Source organism: Prionailurus bengalensis, chromosome B4 (genome assembly GCF_016509475.1).
Source record: "Prionailurus bengalensis isolate Pbe53 chromosome B4, Fcat_Pben_1.1_paternal_pri, whole genome shotgun sequence".
NCBI classification, from domain to species: domain Eukaryota; kingdom Metazoa; phylum Chordata; class Mammalia; order Carnivora; family Felidae; genus Prionailurus; species Prionailurus bengalensis.
The window spans coordinates 46467325-46484830 of record NC_057358.1 but is presented as its reverse complement, the minus strand read 5'-3'; the positions used below and the strand labels follow the sequence as shown (position 1 = coordinate 46484830).

At 41.1% G+C, this 17506-nt stretch overlaps 1 protein-coding gene across 1 annotated transcript in view; it reads left to right on the top strand.

The window, feature by feature from the left end:
• The first annotated feature begins 3193 nt into the window (after positions 1-3193).
• GPR19 (G protein-coupled receptor 19) overlaps positions 3194-17506 on the top strand; it is a 41173-nt gene continuing 26860 nt past the window's right edge. The window contains exon 1 of the mRNA XM_043561943.1: positions 3194-3288. The gene's annotated coding sequence lies outside the window, so the exon portion shown is untranslated. The remainder of the gene's footprint in view (positions 3289-17506) is intronic.

The window sequence follows — 17506 nt, the reverse complement described above, 5'->3', positions numbered from 1 at the left end:
AGGTCACCATAATTCAAGAACCCAGATTCACAAAAATACGTGGATAAAAATGACAACAGTTTTTCACTGCTTTATAGTGTCAGGGTAGTTACAGGACACACTGCCCAGAATACTGCTAAAAAACTTTTTTTGGGGGGCGCCTGGGTGGCGCAGTCGGTTAAGCGCCCGACTTCAGCCAGGTCACGATCTTGCGGTCTGTGAGTTCGAGCCCCGCGTCAGGCTCTGGGCTGATGGCTCGGAGCCTGGAGCCTGTTTCCGATTCTGTGTCTCCCTCTCTCTCTGCCCCTCCCCCGTTCATTCTCTGTCTCTCTCTGTCCCAAAAATAAATTTAAAAAAAAGTTGGAAAAAAAAACCTTTTTTTTTGTTTTAAATTGTATGGGTAGCTTTTTCAGCCGCTGATTGTGGAAATTTGGTAAGTGTATTTCCTGAGTCATGTGACAGACTGAATGGATAACCAACCCACTAATGACTTTCTTTTACTCATCAAAGGATTTTTTTCCGGGAACAAAGATGACACTTTATTTGACCACTTACCAGTGTTACACTAACATTTTTATCACATGTAAATGAACGAGGAGCCTCAAAGGATTCACAGTTCTTTACCAACTCTTCATCCAATTCCCATACTTAATTTTCATTAGAGCCATCTCATCTAGTGCAATAAAAGTATTCAGTTTGTTTTACAGTTGTTGATTGCCTTGACAAAGTAAGCCAGCCGTCTTTATGACTCAGTCTTAATCATTAAGGTGAACAAAGAATCAATTCACCTTATCTACATTTCTTTTCCTTCATGAAGAAAATGTCAATTCAATCCTGGCTTCGAAAACTGGTTATCACCTTCCTCAACCAAATAAGTGTACTTTTAGATAACAGAGCAGGATTTTGAAGTCACTTCTGACTTTGGCACAAATTTGCTTTAAAAGGTAGGGTATCCAAACTAACAAGATTTACTAAATTTTACTATCATTTTGAACATAGAAAAATCCAGGGGCTAGCTTTTTAAAATGGAGGTTCTATGTGAACCTTGCTGGAAACTGTCCAAAGCCTTCAAAATTTGGCCGCACCTGCACACATCCATACGTTTTTCTCTACTTAATTTCATGCTACCTAAAAATCACACTTTCCTTTCTAGAAATTTTCTTCTGTCCCAAATCCAAGTCTTCAAATTCATCATTTAAAACTTAACAAATAGAGCGCAATAAAGTTGCCAAATTACTAACATCTATGTTTTTATAACAGTTCTAAGATTCGGGTTTAGCTCAACCAGTTATGTAAGTATGCATCTGAGCACATTAAAATGCATCGTTAGAAATTCTTCCACAAAGATACTTAAAAAAAAAAAAAATCAGCTTGCCTGCCTTTTTTTTTTCTCCCCAAACAGATCCAGTCATGATAACATTAAGTTCCACCAGGTCTTCTCATTTTTTCTTAGTATCACAGACTTCTAAACCACCTGAAACGGATTCCGAAGGGAACTTAAAACCACCTTTTAACATTTGCTTATTGGTTTGTGCTTTTGATGGCTATTGCTTCTAGAGTTACCTCTCTTTTTGGTTTCTAAATTTGCATGGCTGCCTTTTGACTTTGCTTCAAAAGTCAGTCTTAATCCTGAGGCATTGCTCGAGCAAGACGGCCTTGGGGCTGGGTTTATTTGCATCTTTTCCATAACAGAGCCCATATTTTAAATATGTACCAAATACTACCTGAGCTTTTGGATTTACTGTTGCTGCCTGTCACTTCTCAGTAATGGAGAGAGTGCTGCTGTCACCTTCGTCACGTTCATTCTAAAGCTCTTCCACGACAGGTCTGACAAGGCAAAGATTTCTAACTTTCAGGGTTTTCATTACCGTTCGTATTTTCGCTAGTTTCGGAATTACACTTAAAATGGCCTGTTCTTAACTTCCAGTCCGCCTTCCTGACTGAAAACATGACTTTCAGTATGAATTACATATCAAGACTAAACGCCGGCGCCCAGGAAGCGGGACAGAGCGGTCGCCCGAGTTGGTAAACAAACGCCGCGCAGGCGCACTGACAGCCGGAGGGTAAAGCGGTGGCCTGGTAGCCAATGGGGGATTTTTCGTATAGTGAAAAGTGGAGAAGCAAAACAAAACGCTGCTTCTTGAGGTGATAAACTGGTTGGCTTTTTCTACTTTTATTTATTTCTGGCTTTGGTTCCTGAGTGTCGCAGCCTTGGGGCCTTGCAGAGAAGTCCGTAGAATACCTCGACCCCCGAGAACTGCCGCTAGCATGTCAGCTAGTTATACCGGCCTCATTTGTTCTCGCTGCAGAGTCTCGACCTTCTGTACACAACACTAATCCACCCGGCTTGGGAGGGTTTAAAAAAAAAAAAAAAAGGCCTCACAACGCCGCACAAAATTAGCTACTCTTGGGCGCTTCCCCAAACAACGCGAGATCTGCCCGAGAGTAAAGCGGCACTTCCAAGGGCACGATTGCGCATGCGCCTGACTAAATCCTTTTTCGCGGGAACAAGGTTTGAAACTTTGAAACTATCTGTGGGGTTAGTAGTAAACCAAATTTGGCCCTCCAGAAAGGTCCGAGGGAGTCAAGCACACACCGCTACGTTCTTCAAGATTTTGCAGTCATAACTCTGTATGACTGCGTAGTCGTCCCTTCTTGCCCTTGTATATTGGCTGTGAATTCTGTGTGAGAGGAGGGTTTCAGCGAATCCAGTAATAAAGGAGTGGGCGTGAGAGAGCGGATCAAGGTTTTAAAATAAGGATGACTTTTATGTGTTTGGAAAGATAACTCGGGGAGCGACTTAAAGGAATAAATCTGAGGGGGGCCAAGATTTTTTTTTTTTCTTTACTGGAGACCATGGGAGACTGCTGAACTGAGGTAGTGCAGTGGGAAGGAGATGGGAAAATTTGAGAGGTAAATGAAGGCAGTAACTATACAGCACACGCGAGAGGTGAGACTAGAAAGACAGGACAATTGGCAAGGAGAAGAAGTTTTCCCGAAAATAGTGTGAACCTGTGCATGTTTGTAAACAGGCAGAAATGATGAGGCCGTGATTCGTAAGGTGAAAATTGGGAAGTCCCTAAATGGGTGGAACAAGGAGGATTCTGAAACGCGCAGCCGTGAACAAGGGCTGGGGTTAGGCTTAGAACGAACAGTTAAAGTAACAGGAGTCAGGAATTTGGGAACTGTCTTGAGAGAACTAATCTTACCTCTTTCTCAGGATACGTGGGACACCTGCACAAGCATTGGATTTTTGCCCTGCAACGTCTGAAAGCTACCACGCAGACACCTGCAGGACTCTCTCTCCCAGTAAGTCCCCTGGTCCCTGCCACCTCCCACCCACCCTGTATGTCAGCCGGCATGCAATGTGGATTTCATGGAGTGACACGGTGGAATTTGTTACCAAGTTCCTTAAACATACCACTGGTGCGTTACAAAAATACATACTTCTAGCTCTAGTTACCCAGCTCACTATGTATTAGAGTCCATCTTGATATTGGCAGCAGTCTTACGCAGCTTAGCCTCTATAATTTTGATTCTTTGTGTACTGTGTGGAGTCCAAGGCAGAGGAGCAATGGAGTACTTAATTTCATGAGACCATCAAAAGAATGGTTTGTAGGTAGGCAGTATAGCTTTGTCTGTAAGAAAAACTAAATCTAGAAAGCCACAGGCTTTAAGTTGTAATGGAGTTTAAGTTTAAGCAGTAATGGAGAAAGACTGCAGGTATTAATTAGAGAATGGAAGTACTTCAATAAGGAAGTAGACCCCTGTTGGGGCGCCTGGGTGGCTCAGTTGGTTGAGCGTCCGACTTCAGCTCAGGTCATGATCTCACGGTTCGTGGGTTCGAGCCCCGTGTCAGGCTCTGGGCTGACAGCTCAGAGCCTGGAGCCTGCTTCCGATTCTGTGTCTCCCTCTCTCTCTGCCCCTCCCCCGCTCATGCTCTGTCTCCCTTTGTCTCAAAAATAAAAAAAAACATTAAATTAAAAAAAAAAAAAAAAGAAGTAGGCCCCTGTCAAGGAGCTCTCCCTTGGAGCACTTTACTTCATTTTGGCAGCTTAAAGTATAGCCTAGTAGCTGGGCTATATGTATGCAATTCATGGAAAAATGTTCCAGGAAAAATTCATGGATGCAATAGAATAGTATTTCTGGGATAAAGCCTGGGTGTCTTATTTTAGGGAGTGGGATCATCCAGCTGTAGGAGGCATTGACATCTCAGTATGGTGTCACAGAAAGTGTGTGGAATTGGAAATCGGACCTGGGGTTTGCCTTAGTCGGTTATGCAACCTCCCTGTGCCTGAGTTTCCCTATTTGTAAAATAAGAATAACAGTGCCTACCTCATAGGATGATTGTGAAGATGAAATGAGGTACTGTTGAGATGGCTGCATGAATTACTATATAGAACATATGTAATTTATGATCATCAAATGAGAATTTCTTCCCTGAGCCTCCCACATTTATGTATGTCATCTACCCCTCAAATATGGAAGCCCTGTGTAGCATTGGGCCATCTGTATTTAAGACAGGTTCTCTATGTTGCTTTCACATTAGAATCATCTGGGGAGGTTTAAAAAAATGCCGAGCCTTCACTCTAGACCAATTATAAATCAGAATCTCTGGTAGTGGGGTCTGGACATCAGTACTTTTTAAAGCTCTTCATTTTGCTACTAAAGTTAAGAACCACTGCTTTAAGGGGCACCTGGGTGGCTCCGTCAGTTGGGCGTCTCACTTTGGTTCAGGTCATGGTCTTGCGATTTGTGGTTTCAAGCCCCACGTTGGGCTCTGTGCTGATGGTTTGGAGCCTGGAGCCTGTTTCAGAGTCTGTGTCTCCTTCTCTCTCTGTCCCTCCCCCACTTGCACTCTGTCTCTGTCTCTCTCAAAAAATAAATAAACATTAAAAAAGAAAAGAACCATTGCTTTAAGAGTTCTCTCTAGAAGAAGAAGAAAATTAGACTTGTGGTTTAAGACTACCCATTTGTATAGCTATATATTTGAAAAATTTCTAGAGGAATAAAGGCTAGTGTTTGAGATGGGCAAATGAGTAGGGCATAGTGAGCTATATTCAGGAAAGAGGACACTATGATAAGAGTGTGGTAAGCATCTTGATTTGGGGAGAGGAAAGTGATGAGGTCAATAATATAGGCCCCAGGAATAAATGGGTCTTGCTGTAGAGATAGAGGACTTTGAGCCTCCCAAGTTGATTTTTTGATCTAGGACAGGCAACGCAGATGATGATGTCTTTATTGCTTTACCATGCAGTAAATCTTGGGCTGATGTCTGTAGTGGGGTGGGGTTACCTTCCTGGCTCTGCCCCATTAGTTCGGGGTCGGGGGGGCATCATGGCCTCACTGAAGTGTATGATGTGAAGGTGCATGTGGGGAAGTATGCAGCAGGCCATGAATCCTATCAGGGTTGTGGCTGCTTTGACTACACAAGTAGTTTTGTTGGTAGTAACAGATGACAAAGGTGAGATGTAAGCCTATTTTTGTAGCCTTTTAGTGAATAGAAAATCACTTGGAACAGGAGGGATGGCATGTCTGGGTCAAGAATTTGAGCTTCTAAGAGATAAGTGACTTTTTAGTAGGACAACTCTTGCTTCTAGGGATATAAGTGATTCAGAAGTTGAAACCACCTTATTACTTCAGTCTTTGGATGGCTAACTCCAAATGTAGCAGTAATGGCCAGAAATATCTTCTGCCACATAAGGTAACCTGTCTTTAATCGGGTCCCTTTTCTTGAGAAGCACATTCGTTTGTCTAGTCATCTGCAAGAGCATTGGGGAAATGACTCAACATTATTGGCTAGGTAAGGAGAGAAGGGAGTCAGAGACTCTCCAGGGGTCAATAGAGGTTATGAAGCAGAAGTGACGAGTGGAATGGGGTAGGAGGATAGGGAACTCTGGTTAAGGAGGGAAGTATGTTGAAAGTTAGAAATAGAGAAATCCCAAGCAGTGACAGTTTAGTCCAACTGTTATAAAAATATGTGAAGGGGCACCTGGGTGGCTCAGTCGGTTAAGCGTCTGACTTTGGCTCAGGTCATGATCTCATGGTTCGTGGGTTTGAGCCCTGCGTTGGGCTCTGTGCTGACAGCTCAGAGCCTGGAGCCTGCTTTGGATCCTGTGTCTCCCTCTCTCTGCCCCTCCCCCACTCATGCTCTGTCTCTGTCTCTCAAAAATAAATAAACATTAAAAAAAGTTTTTTTAAATATGTGAAAATAGGAGTGCTACCTACCTGAGATTCTATGACAAGAAATACCACAGACAGACCACTCGGTAGGGTTTCCGCAATTTATACGGGGGTGAGAATGGATTAGAGTACTCTGGAATGCTCACCCTTATCAAGGGCATAAAAAGGCAAGATGGTGACTGGGAAAGGGGTCTCAAAGAGGATATTTGAGTGAAGTTCTTGGAATGCCGTTAGACAAACAAATCAGGGAGAGAGAGGTGGCACACTCTTACCCAAAATGTAAGCTTCCCTATCTGTAGCAGGCACAAACAGGGGGGAGGGGGAAAGCCTGGACTTTAAGGGGCAAATCGTGACTAATATACAGGACTGGATATTTTAATTGCTATTTTTACCTAAACGTGACCAGAAAAAGGATGGGACTGCCCAGGTTTTCTTTTGGGGATGGGAGAAGACCCAACCCCTGCAGAGTGTTTTTAGATGGACAGTGGAGAATAAAAATTAAGTTGTTTTAAGTCAGTCCCCAAAAGTCCTGTTTGTTCAATGTCCTGGAACATTATTGTTGAGCACCTACTTTGCTTTTAGATTTTTATTTTTTTGATTTTATTTAAATCCAAGTCAGTTAACATACAGTGTAATAATGGTTTGAGGAATAGAATTTAGTGATTTATCACTTACATATAACACCCAGTGCTCATCCCAACAAGTGCCCTCCTTAATACCCATCACTCATTTAGCCCATTCCCCCCACTCAACACCCCTCCAGCAACCCTCAGTTTGTTCTCTGTATTTAAGAGTGTCTTATGGTTTGCCTCCCTCTCTGTTTTTATCTTATTTTTCCTTCCCTTCCCCTATGTTCATCTGTTTTGTTTCTTAAATTCCACATATGAGTGAAATCATATATTTGTCTTTCTCTGACCAACTTATTTTGCTTAGCATAATACGTTCCAATACCATCCATGAAATGGTATGATTTCATTCTCTTTGGTCGCCAAGTAATATTCCATTGTATATATACCACATCTTCTTTATCCACTCATCAGTCAATGGACATTTGGTCTCTTTCCATACTTTAGCTATTGTCAATAGTGCTGCTATAAACACTGGGGGGCGGGGTATGTGCCCCTTCAGATCGGCATTTTTATATCCTTTGGATAAATACCCTGTAGGGCAATTGCTAGGTCATAGGGTAGCTCTGTTTTCAATATTTTGAGGAATCTCCATACTGTTTTCTAGAGTGGCTGCACCAGTTTGCATTCCCACCAGCAGTGCAAAAGTGTTTCTTTTTCTCCACATCGTCACCAACATCTGTTGTTTCCTGAGTTGTTAATTTTAGCCATTCTGACAGGTGTGGGGTGGTAACTCATTGTGGTTTTGATTTATATTTTCCTGATGATGAGTGATGTTGAGCATCTTTTCATGTGTCTGTTAGCCATCTGGATGTCTTCTTTGGAAAAGTGTTCATGCCTTTTGCCCGTTTCTTCACTGGATTATTTGTTTTTTGGGTATTGAGTTTGATAAGTTCTTTAAAAAAAATTTTTTTTTAACGTTTATTTATTTTTGAGACAGAGAGAGACAGAGCATGAACGGGGGAGGGTCAGAGAGAGAGGGAGACACAGAATCTGAAACAGGCTCCAGGCTCTGAGCAGTCAGCACAGAGCCTGACGCGGGGCTAGAACTCACGGACCACGAGATCGTGACCTGAGCTGAAGTAGGACGCTTAACGGACTGAGCCACCCAGGCGCCCCAATGAGTTTGATAAGTTCTTTGTAGATTTTGGATACTAATTGTTTGTCTGCCATGTCATTTGCAAATATCTTCTCCCATTCCATCAATTGCCTTTAAGTTTTGTTGATTGTTTCCTTCTCTGTGCAGAAGCTTTTTTATCTTGATGAGGTCCCAGATAGTTCATTTTGCTTTTGTTTCTCTTGCCTCCAAAGACATGTCTAGTAAGAAGATGCTGTGGCTGAGTTCAAAGAGGTTGTTGCCTGTTTGAAGTCTGGAATTGTTTTGCCTTCAGCTTTGTTTTTCTTTTTCAACATTACTTTGGCTATTTGGGCTCTTTTGTGGTTCTGTACAAATTTTAGGATTGTTTGTTTTAGCTTTGTGAAGAATTCTTGTGCTTTTTTGATAGGGTTTCCATTGAATCTGCAGTATAGACATTTTAACAATATTTGTTTCTCCAGTCCATGAGCATGGAATGTTTTTCCATTTCTTTGTGTGCTCTTCAGTTTTTTTCATAAGCTTTCTATAGTTTTCAGCATATACATCTTTTACCTCTTTGGTTAGGTTTATTCCTAGGTATTTTATGGTTCTTGGTGCAATTGTAAATGGGATTGATTGCCTGATATCTCTTTCTGTTGCTTCATTATTAGTGTATAGAAATGCAACCAATATCTTTACAATGATTTTATATCCTGCGACTTTGCTGAATTCATGTATCGGTTCTAGCATTTTTTTTGTGAAATCTTTCAGGTTTTCCATGTAGAGTATCATGTCATCTGTGAGGAGTGAAAGTTTGACTTCTTTGCCAATTTGGATGCCTTTTATTTTGTTTTGTTGTCTGATTGCTGAGGCTAGGACTTCCAACACCATGTTAAACAACAGTGGTGAGAGTAGACATCTCTGTCATGTTACCGATCTCAGGGGGAAGCTCTCAGGATGTTATTAGCTGTGGGACTTTCATATATGGCTTTTATGATGTTAAGTTATGTACTTTCTATCCTGACTTTCTTGAGGGTTTTTATTAAGAAACGATGCTGTATTTTGTCAAATGCTCTTTCTGCATCTATTGACAGGATCATATGGTTCTTATCCTTCTATTAATGTGATGTGTCACGTTGATTGATTTGCGAATATTGAACCAGCTCTGCAGCCCAGGAATGAATCCTACTTGATCTTGGTGAATAATTTTTTTTTTTTTAATTTTTTTTTTCAACGTTTATTTATTTTTGGGACAGAGAGAGACAGAGCATGAACGGGGGAGGGGCAGAGAGAGAGGGAGACACAGAATCGGAAACAGGCTCCAGGCTCTGAGCCATCAGCCCAGAGCCCGACGCGGGGCTCAAACTCCCGGACTGCGAGATCGTGACCTGGCTGAAGTCGGACGCTTAACCGACTGCGCCACCCAGGCGCCCCGGTGAATAATTTTTTTTAATATACTGTTGAATTGGATTTGCCAGTATCGTGTTGAGAATTTTTGCATCTGTGTTCATCAGGGATATTGGCTGTAATTCTCCTTTTTAGTGGGGTCTTGTCTGGTTTGGAAATCAAGGTAATGCTGGCTTCATAGAATCAATCTGGAAGCGTTCCTTCCGTTTCTACTTTTTGGAACAGCTTGAAAAGAATAGGTATTAACTCTGCTCTAAATGTCTGATAGAATTCCCCTGTGAAGCCATCTGGCCCAGGACTTTTATTTGTTGGGAGATTTTTGATAACCTATTCGATTTCTTCGCTGGTTATGGGTCTATTCAAATTTTCTATTTCTTCCTGTTTGAGTTTTGGTAGTGTGTGAGTGTCTAGGAATTTGTCCATTTCTTCCAGGTTGTCCAGTTTTTTGGCATATAATTTTGCATAGTATTTTCTACTAATTGTTTGTATTTCTGAGGTGTTTGTTGTAATCTCTCTTGTTTCATTCATGATTTTATCTATTTGGGTCCTCTCTCTTTTCTTTTTGAGAAGTTTGGCTAGGGGTTTATCAATTTTGTTTATTCTTTCAAAAAACCAGCTCTTGGATTCATTGATCTGTTTTGTTTTGTTTTTGGATTCTATGTTGTTTATTTCTGTTCTAATCTTTATTATTTCTCTTCTGCTGGCTTTGTGCTTTCTTTTCTGCTTCCTCCTTTAGGTGTGAAATTAGGTTCTGTATTTGGGACCTTTGTTACTTTTTTTTTTTTAACATTCATTTTTGAGAGACCGAGAATGCGAGTGGGGGAGGGGCAATGAGAGAGGGAGACACAAAATCCAAAGCAGGCTCCAGGCTCTGAACTGTCAGCACAGAGCCCGATGTAGGGCTCAGACTCACACACCGTGAGATCGTGACCTGAACTGAAGTCGGACACTTAACCAACTGAACCACCCAGGTGCCCCGGAACTCTTACTTCTTAGATTGCAGTGTATCTTAGGCCTGCCTGTGCTGTATCCCAAAGGGTTTGGACTGTTGTGTTTTCATTTTCATTTGTTTCCATATATTTTTAAAATTATTCTTTAATTTACTGGTTGACCCATTCATTCTTTAGTAGGATATTCTTTAACCTCCATGTATTTAGGGGCTTTCCAAATTTTTTCTTGTGGTTGGTTTCAAGTTGTGATCTGAAAATATATATAGTATGATCTCAATCCTTTTATATTTGTTGAGGGCTGTTTCGTGACCCAGTATGTGATCTATTTTGGAGAATGTTCCATGTCACTTGAGAAGAATGTGTATTCTGCTGCTTTTGGATGGAAAGTTGTGAATATATCTGTTAAGTCCATCTGGTCTAATGTGTCATTCAGGACTGTTGTTTCCTTATTTATTTTTCTGCCTACGCGATCCATCCATTGTTGTAAGTGGAGTATTGAAGTCCCCTACAATCACTATTATTATCTATACATTTATTTATGTTTGTAATTAACTGATATATATATTTGGGTGCCTCCATGTTGGGGATGTAAACATTTACAATGGTTAGATCTTCTAAATGGATAGACCCCTTAATTATGATATAATGCCCTTCTTCATCTCTTGTTACAATCTTTGTTTTAAAGTCTAGTTTGTCTGATATAAGTATGGCTATTCTGGCTTTCTTTCGCTGTCTAGTAGCATGATAGATAGTTCTCCATCTCCTCACTTTCAATCTGCAGGTGTCCTCAGGTGTAAAATGAGTCTCTTATAGGCAGAATATAGATGGATCTTGTTTTTTTATCCATTCTGATACCCTATGTCTTTTGATTGAGGCATTTGGTCCATTTACATTCAGGGTGATTATTGAAATACATGGATTTAGTGTCATTGTGTTATCTGTAGGTTTTGTGCTTGTGGTGATATCTCTGGTCCTTTGCAGCATTCCACTCACAGAGTCCCCCTTAGGATCTCCTGCAGGGCTGGTTTAGTGGTCGTGAACTCCTTCAGTTTTTGTTTGGGAAAGTCTTTATCTTTCCTTCTATTTTGAATGACAGCCTTGCTGGATAAAGGATTAAGTATGTTGAATATTTCCTGCCACTCCCTTCTGGCCTGCCAAATTTCAGTGGACAGGTTTGCTACTACCCTTTTGTATCTACCCTTGTAGGTTAAGGCCCATTTGTCCCTAGCTGCTTTCAGAATTCTCTTGTTATCTTTGTATTTTGCCAGTTTCAGTATGATATGTCATGGTGTTGACCTTTTTTTGTTGTTTTCGAAGGGAGTTCTCTGTGTCTCTTATACTTGGATGCCTATTTCCTTCCCCAGATTAGGAAAGTTCTCAGCTATAATTTGTTCAAATAAACCTTTTGCCCCTTTCTCTCTTCTTCTAGAACTCCTATGATATGGATATTATTTCATTTCATTGAATCGCTTAGGTCTCTAATTCTCCCCTTGTGGTGTAGTAACTTCCTTTCCCTCTTTTTTTCAGCTTCATCATTTTCCATAATTTTATTTTCTATTTCACCTGTTCTCTCCTTTGCTTCTTCTGTCCTCACTGTCACTGCACCTAGTTTATTTTGCATCTCATTTATAGCATTTTTTAATTCATCATGACTATTTCTTAAGTCTTTGATCTCTGCAGCAATAGATTCTCTGCTGTCTTCTATGATTTTTCCAAGCCCAGCTATTAGTCTTATGACTGTTATTCTAAATTCTTGTTCAGATATATATTTTATATGTTTTAAGCAATTCTCTGACTGTCATTTCTTCCTGGAATTTCTTTTGAGGAGAATTCTTCTGTTTCATCATTTTGGCTAGTTTTCTGTCCTTTACATGCTTTAGTAGCTTGTTATATGTCCTGCACCTGCAAGTAATACTATATTAAAAAGGGGTCATACACTGTCCAGGGCTTGGAACTTCAGGAAGTATTTTTGGAGTGTGTCAGTGCTCTCTGTTGTTGTGTATTGCCTGCTCTATCCCACTGGTCAGTCTTCTACAAAGCTCCTCCTTACTCATAGTAGTGGATTGTTTAGACTTTCCACCAGGTATGCTTTAATTTGTTGTTGAAGTAACTCTGGAAAAAAAGAATGGGCAGGGGACCTGATCTCATATGAGGAGAAAAATGAAAGGGGCGAAAAAAAAAAGACCAAGTAGAGAATCAAAGAAACTTTAAGGCTTAATCCAGAGAAAGGAAAATAAAGAAGGAGGTATAGAAGAGGTATAAAGGAATAGAGTAAAAATGCCTGATTAAAAAAACCAACAAAGAGAAAGAAAAAAAATAAAGAAAAAATATATATAATAAAAATTGACCAAAAATCAAATCAGAAACTACGAGCCTGATTCTAAAGGAAAAAAAAAAAAAAAAAAGAAGAGGGTAAAAAGAAAGAGAAGGAAAGAAAGAAAAGAGGGAAAAAAAAGAGCAACAGACTAACATACAAAACCGCAGGACAGTTGTCTGTTGGTGCCTGGGACCTGCAGCTGTGCTGGTCTGGATGAGATGCTGCTTGGTTTGGGTCAGTGTCAATCTCTCTAGGAAGCAGGTCCCGCCTCCACTGGGGGCCGCTGTCCTGTTCTCTGAAGCCCCTCCGTGTTGGTAATGGAGATAAAAATGGTAACACCCCAATCTCTCCTCCAGCGTCTCAAACCACACGGTTTAGGCGGTCCTCGAAGAGTAGTCCCAGTGGTCAGCCTATCCTGCTCCACAGTCTCCCACACCTCCTAGGCAGTGGGCTGGGATTCAGCACCTGTTTTTAAAGGATCCTGCACCATGCAACCCCGTTCTGGGGTAGCACCACTCCACTCTCCCAACATGTTGGGTGCCTGCAGACTCTTTGGTCCTTGGTGGGGCAATAACCCCTCTTCCCACAGTACTTCAGGAAGGGGATTATTCTCTCCCAGTGTGCCCCTGAGATTGCTACCAAGCCCTGGGGCTGGCTCCCCACCCCTAGGTGTTGTTTGGAGAAAATCGCACACTTTTGAAAATTAGGATCTTCAGCTCCTAAGGCTGTTTACGAAGTAGAGACTGGTACTGTGTATTTCTCGTTCCTCAGTCTGTGATCTGGAGATGTTTTTCTCTTGTCCTAACACACAACCACAATATACAGCTTCTCTTTCTCTCCCCTTTGTCTCTCCACATAAGGGGATCCCTCCCCTCCGTGCCCACTCTGTTATATGTCCCCCAATTCACCTACACGCACCTCTGTCTGGCCAAGCTGTCTCCCTCCACCTGTGGAGATTTTTCTGTTACTCTGCAGATAGATTTCCTGGGTGTTTCAAGTGTTCTGGCCTCAATACAGCTGTGTTTGAGGGACGAGGGAAATCTCAGTCCGCCTACTTCTCTGTCATCTTCTGAAGTCTGTATCATATTTTCTTTATCCATTCATTTATTGACAGACACTGAGATTGTTTCCATATCTTGACTACTGTGAATGATGCTTTGTGAACCTGGAATGCAGATATCTTTTTAAGATACTGATTTTATTTCCTTTAGAGATAGAGATATTCCCAGAAATGGGATTGCTAGATTATATGGTAGTTTGTTTTTAATTGAAATTGGGTTACTTAGATAGGAACATTGAACTGGTAAGGTCGTGTACATTTCAGAGCCAGCTGGGTCTGTTGGGACCAGCCATTTGGGGGCCAGTAATGCAATGTAAAGCAGGATGGACTGATACCAAAAGAGAAGCAGGTGTGGGGCACCTGGGTGGCTCAGGCAATTAAACATCCAACTCTTGATTTCAGCTCAGGTCATGATCTCGAAGTTCATGAGATTAAGCCCCACATTGAGCTCTGTGCTAATAGCATGGTGCCTGCTTGGAATTTTCTCTCCCTCACACACGTGCACACTCTCTCTTTCTAGCAAAATAAATACATAAATACGAATTTTAAAAAAGAGAGAAGCAGGTGAACATAGCTGATTATGAGAAAGTAAGAGATGATAGGCATTGTAGCCTCATAGAGAAAGAGGTAGAGTCAGTGCCAGTCTTGGCTCTGACAGCTTTCGGTCCCGTCTTAGGTCTGTCTTCCTGTTCTAGAATTCCCTACAGTTATTCTGAGTCTTTATAACCTACTTCCATCTACTTAGCTTTTCTTCCCCCAGACAACACTGTTAAGTGGCTAATTGTTTCTCCCCTTCCTAGTGTCTTGACTTAATGAAACCACATAACTTCTGTATAAGGAACATACACATATGTAGTAGGGACACTTAATTTACTTAATTAACTTAATTACACTTAATTAACTCAGCTATGCCAAGAAAGAATAGGTATCTTGTTTTTTCCAGAGTTTTCACTTGTGTATTAGTTATCTATTACTATATAACAAAATACCTCAAAACACAGTAACTTGAAACAATAATAAACATCTCACAATTTCTGTGGGTCAGGAATTTGGGAGCAACTCAGCTGAGCAGTTCTGGCTTCGGGTGTCAAACATGGTTGCAGTCCTAATATTGATGAGAACTGCAGTCACCTGATTAGGGCTGGAGGATCTGCTGCCATGGCAACTCACTCATGGTTGCTCCTTGGTGCTGGTTGGTGAGAGGCCTGTTTTCCATATGTGGGCCCCTTCATAAGATAGCTTGAATGTCCTGACATGGTAGCTGGCTTCCCCTAGAATGAACAGTCCAAGAAGTTAGTGAGCCAGGCAGAAACTATCCTTATTATGACCCAGCTTTAGAAGGTACATAGAATCTCTTCTGCCACATTCTTTTCATTGGAAATAGGCTACTAAGTCAGGTCCACATTCAAGGGGAGTAGTATTAGGTATCACCATTTGAAAGGAGTCATATCATATTTTAAAACCATTGTTAGGTTACAAGGAAAAAAAAACCCCTAAGTGTCTAATTCAGTCTCAGATATAGTTCAATTTCACTGAACAATTCCTTTAAGTAGTATAAGTCTCCTTTGGATAAAATATGTTTCATGTTTCACAGTGCCTTCCAAGGAGGTCCTGCATCTTCTCTGAAGATAACATCCATTTGTATGGGGGGTGGGGAAGTGTAATGTACACATTTTTGTGGAATTGATGAGAGAGATAGAATCCCCTGGCTTCATTCTGGACATAGAGTATGTACTGGCAGTTTTCTGGCATGATGTCCCTTGTTGGCCTGATCACCGGGGAATCTGCTGGCCTGTGATGCTGAAGCCTGGAGCTGGTGAATTCATGGCCCATTTTTGGCTTCAGGCAAAGTTCCCAGGGAGTACTGGCTACCTCCCCTTGTGGACTCAGCTTCTTCTTGGCCCATGCTATGGAGTCACCTCATCTGTCCGTGGCAGCCCCCTGGCTGTTAGTTCAGCATCCATGCTTCAAGGGAATAGGAACAGCCTGGGATAGTTGACTGCTCTATCTCTGTCTGACTACACTGTTGGAGACTTGCCATTGGCCCAAATAGCTATGGAAAGTGCAGAGAGTGTGGTATGAGGGACCTGGGCAGTGGTCCCCAAAGAGGAGCAACGGTAGAGATCCTCTCAACATGGAGGCAATTCACTGTGGTATGCAGAATAAGGGCTCCCTAATGATGTCCATGTCCCAACCCCTGGAACCTATGAATATGTTACCTTACAAAGCAAAAGGGACTTTGTAGATATAATTAGGTTAAGGACCTTGAAAGGGGAGATTATCTGAGTGGGCCCAATCTAATGACATTGGTCCTTAAAAGAACCTTTTCAGTCTGAGGTCAGAGTCAAAGGAAGATGTGACTATGGAATAATGGTTAGAGAGGTACAAAGTTGTTGGTTTTAAAGATGGAGTGAAAGGGGTACAAGCCAAGGAATGTGGGGGGCTGGAAAAGGTAAGGAAATAGATTCTGTCTCTGTAGCCTCCAGAAAGGAATGCAGCCCTGCCATCACCATGATTTTAGTCCAGTAAGACCCCTGTCAGATTTCTAAGCTATAAAACTTTAATATTTGTGTTGTTTTAAGCCACTAAGTTTGTGATAATTTGTTATAGCCACAGTAGAAAATGAGTACTCTCATATCCAACTTCGTCCTAGAAAGAGATCAAGTCCAGTTTTCTGACTGCTTTATTCTCCTTTATCTCACTTTCTTTCTCACTAAACCTGACCTGGAAAGGGACAGACTCCATGTGGCATGTCCTTGTTCTAGCATAGAACAGTATTTATTACTTTTTCATTCAGATGACAAAGTTTAAGTACAATAACTTTAAGTACAATAAACACCCATACACTCTTCCCCTAGATTCACCAATTGTATTGTTTTGCCATATTTTCTCACACTTTCCGTATATATACATACATATATTTTCTTGTTGTTGAACTATTTGAAGGTAACTTGCATTCATCTTGACACTTTATCCTGAATACTTAAGCATTTCCTAAGAATAAAAAAATTCTCCTATAAACCATTTCCTACACCTAATATAAATAACAATTCTGTGATGTCATCTAATATCCATTTCACAATGCAAATTTCACCAATTGTCCCCAAAATATTTTTAATTAATTAATTAATTTTTATTAGAGAAAGGGAACGGGAATGGAGAAGAGGGGCAGAGGTAGAGAGAGAGAAAGAAACTCAAGCAGGCTCCACACTAAGCAATCATGACCTGAGCTGATATCAAAAGTCAGATGCTCAAGCTGACTGAGCCACCCAGATGCCTCCCAAAAATATTTTATAGCTACTTATTTCCATTCTCTCTCCCTCCCCAGTCAGCACGTCAGCAAATCGTATCCTTTGCAACTGTGGTCTTTAGTCTCTTTTAATCTGTAACAGCACACCCTTCAAGCAGCACACCTGTTTTTTTGTTTTTGTTTTTGTTTTTTTAAGTTTATTTCTTTTGAGAGAGAGCATGTGTGCACAAGCAGGGAAGGGGCAGAGAGAAAGAAAGACAAAATCCCAAGCAGACTCTGGACTGAGCCCGATATGGGGATGGAACTCATGAACTGTGAGATCATGACCTGAACCAAGATCAAGAGTTAGATGCTTAACCGACTGTGCCACCCAGGTGCCCCTGTTTTATTTTCATTTCATGACATTGACTTTTGATAAGTCTAGATAAGTTCCCTTGTAGAATAGTCTGTATTCTCGATTTGGCTGATTATTTCCTCATAACATCTTATGACTTGTTCTCCAACCCCTGCCCTTTAAAAAAAACTAGACGCTATGAATAGAAGTTTGTTTAGATTCAGGTTGAACATTTTATGAAAGAGTACTTCATTAGTAATATTGGGTAGTTCACATTGCTTCATGTTGGCACATAATTGCAAGTTGTTTGGTGGCATAGTCAAGA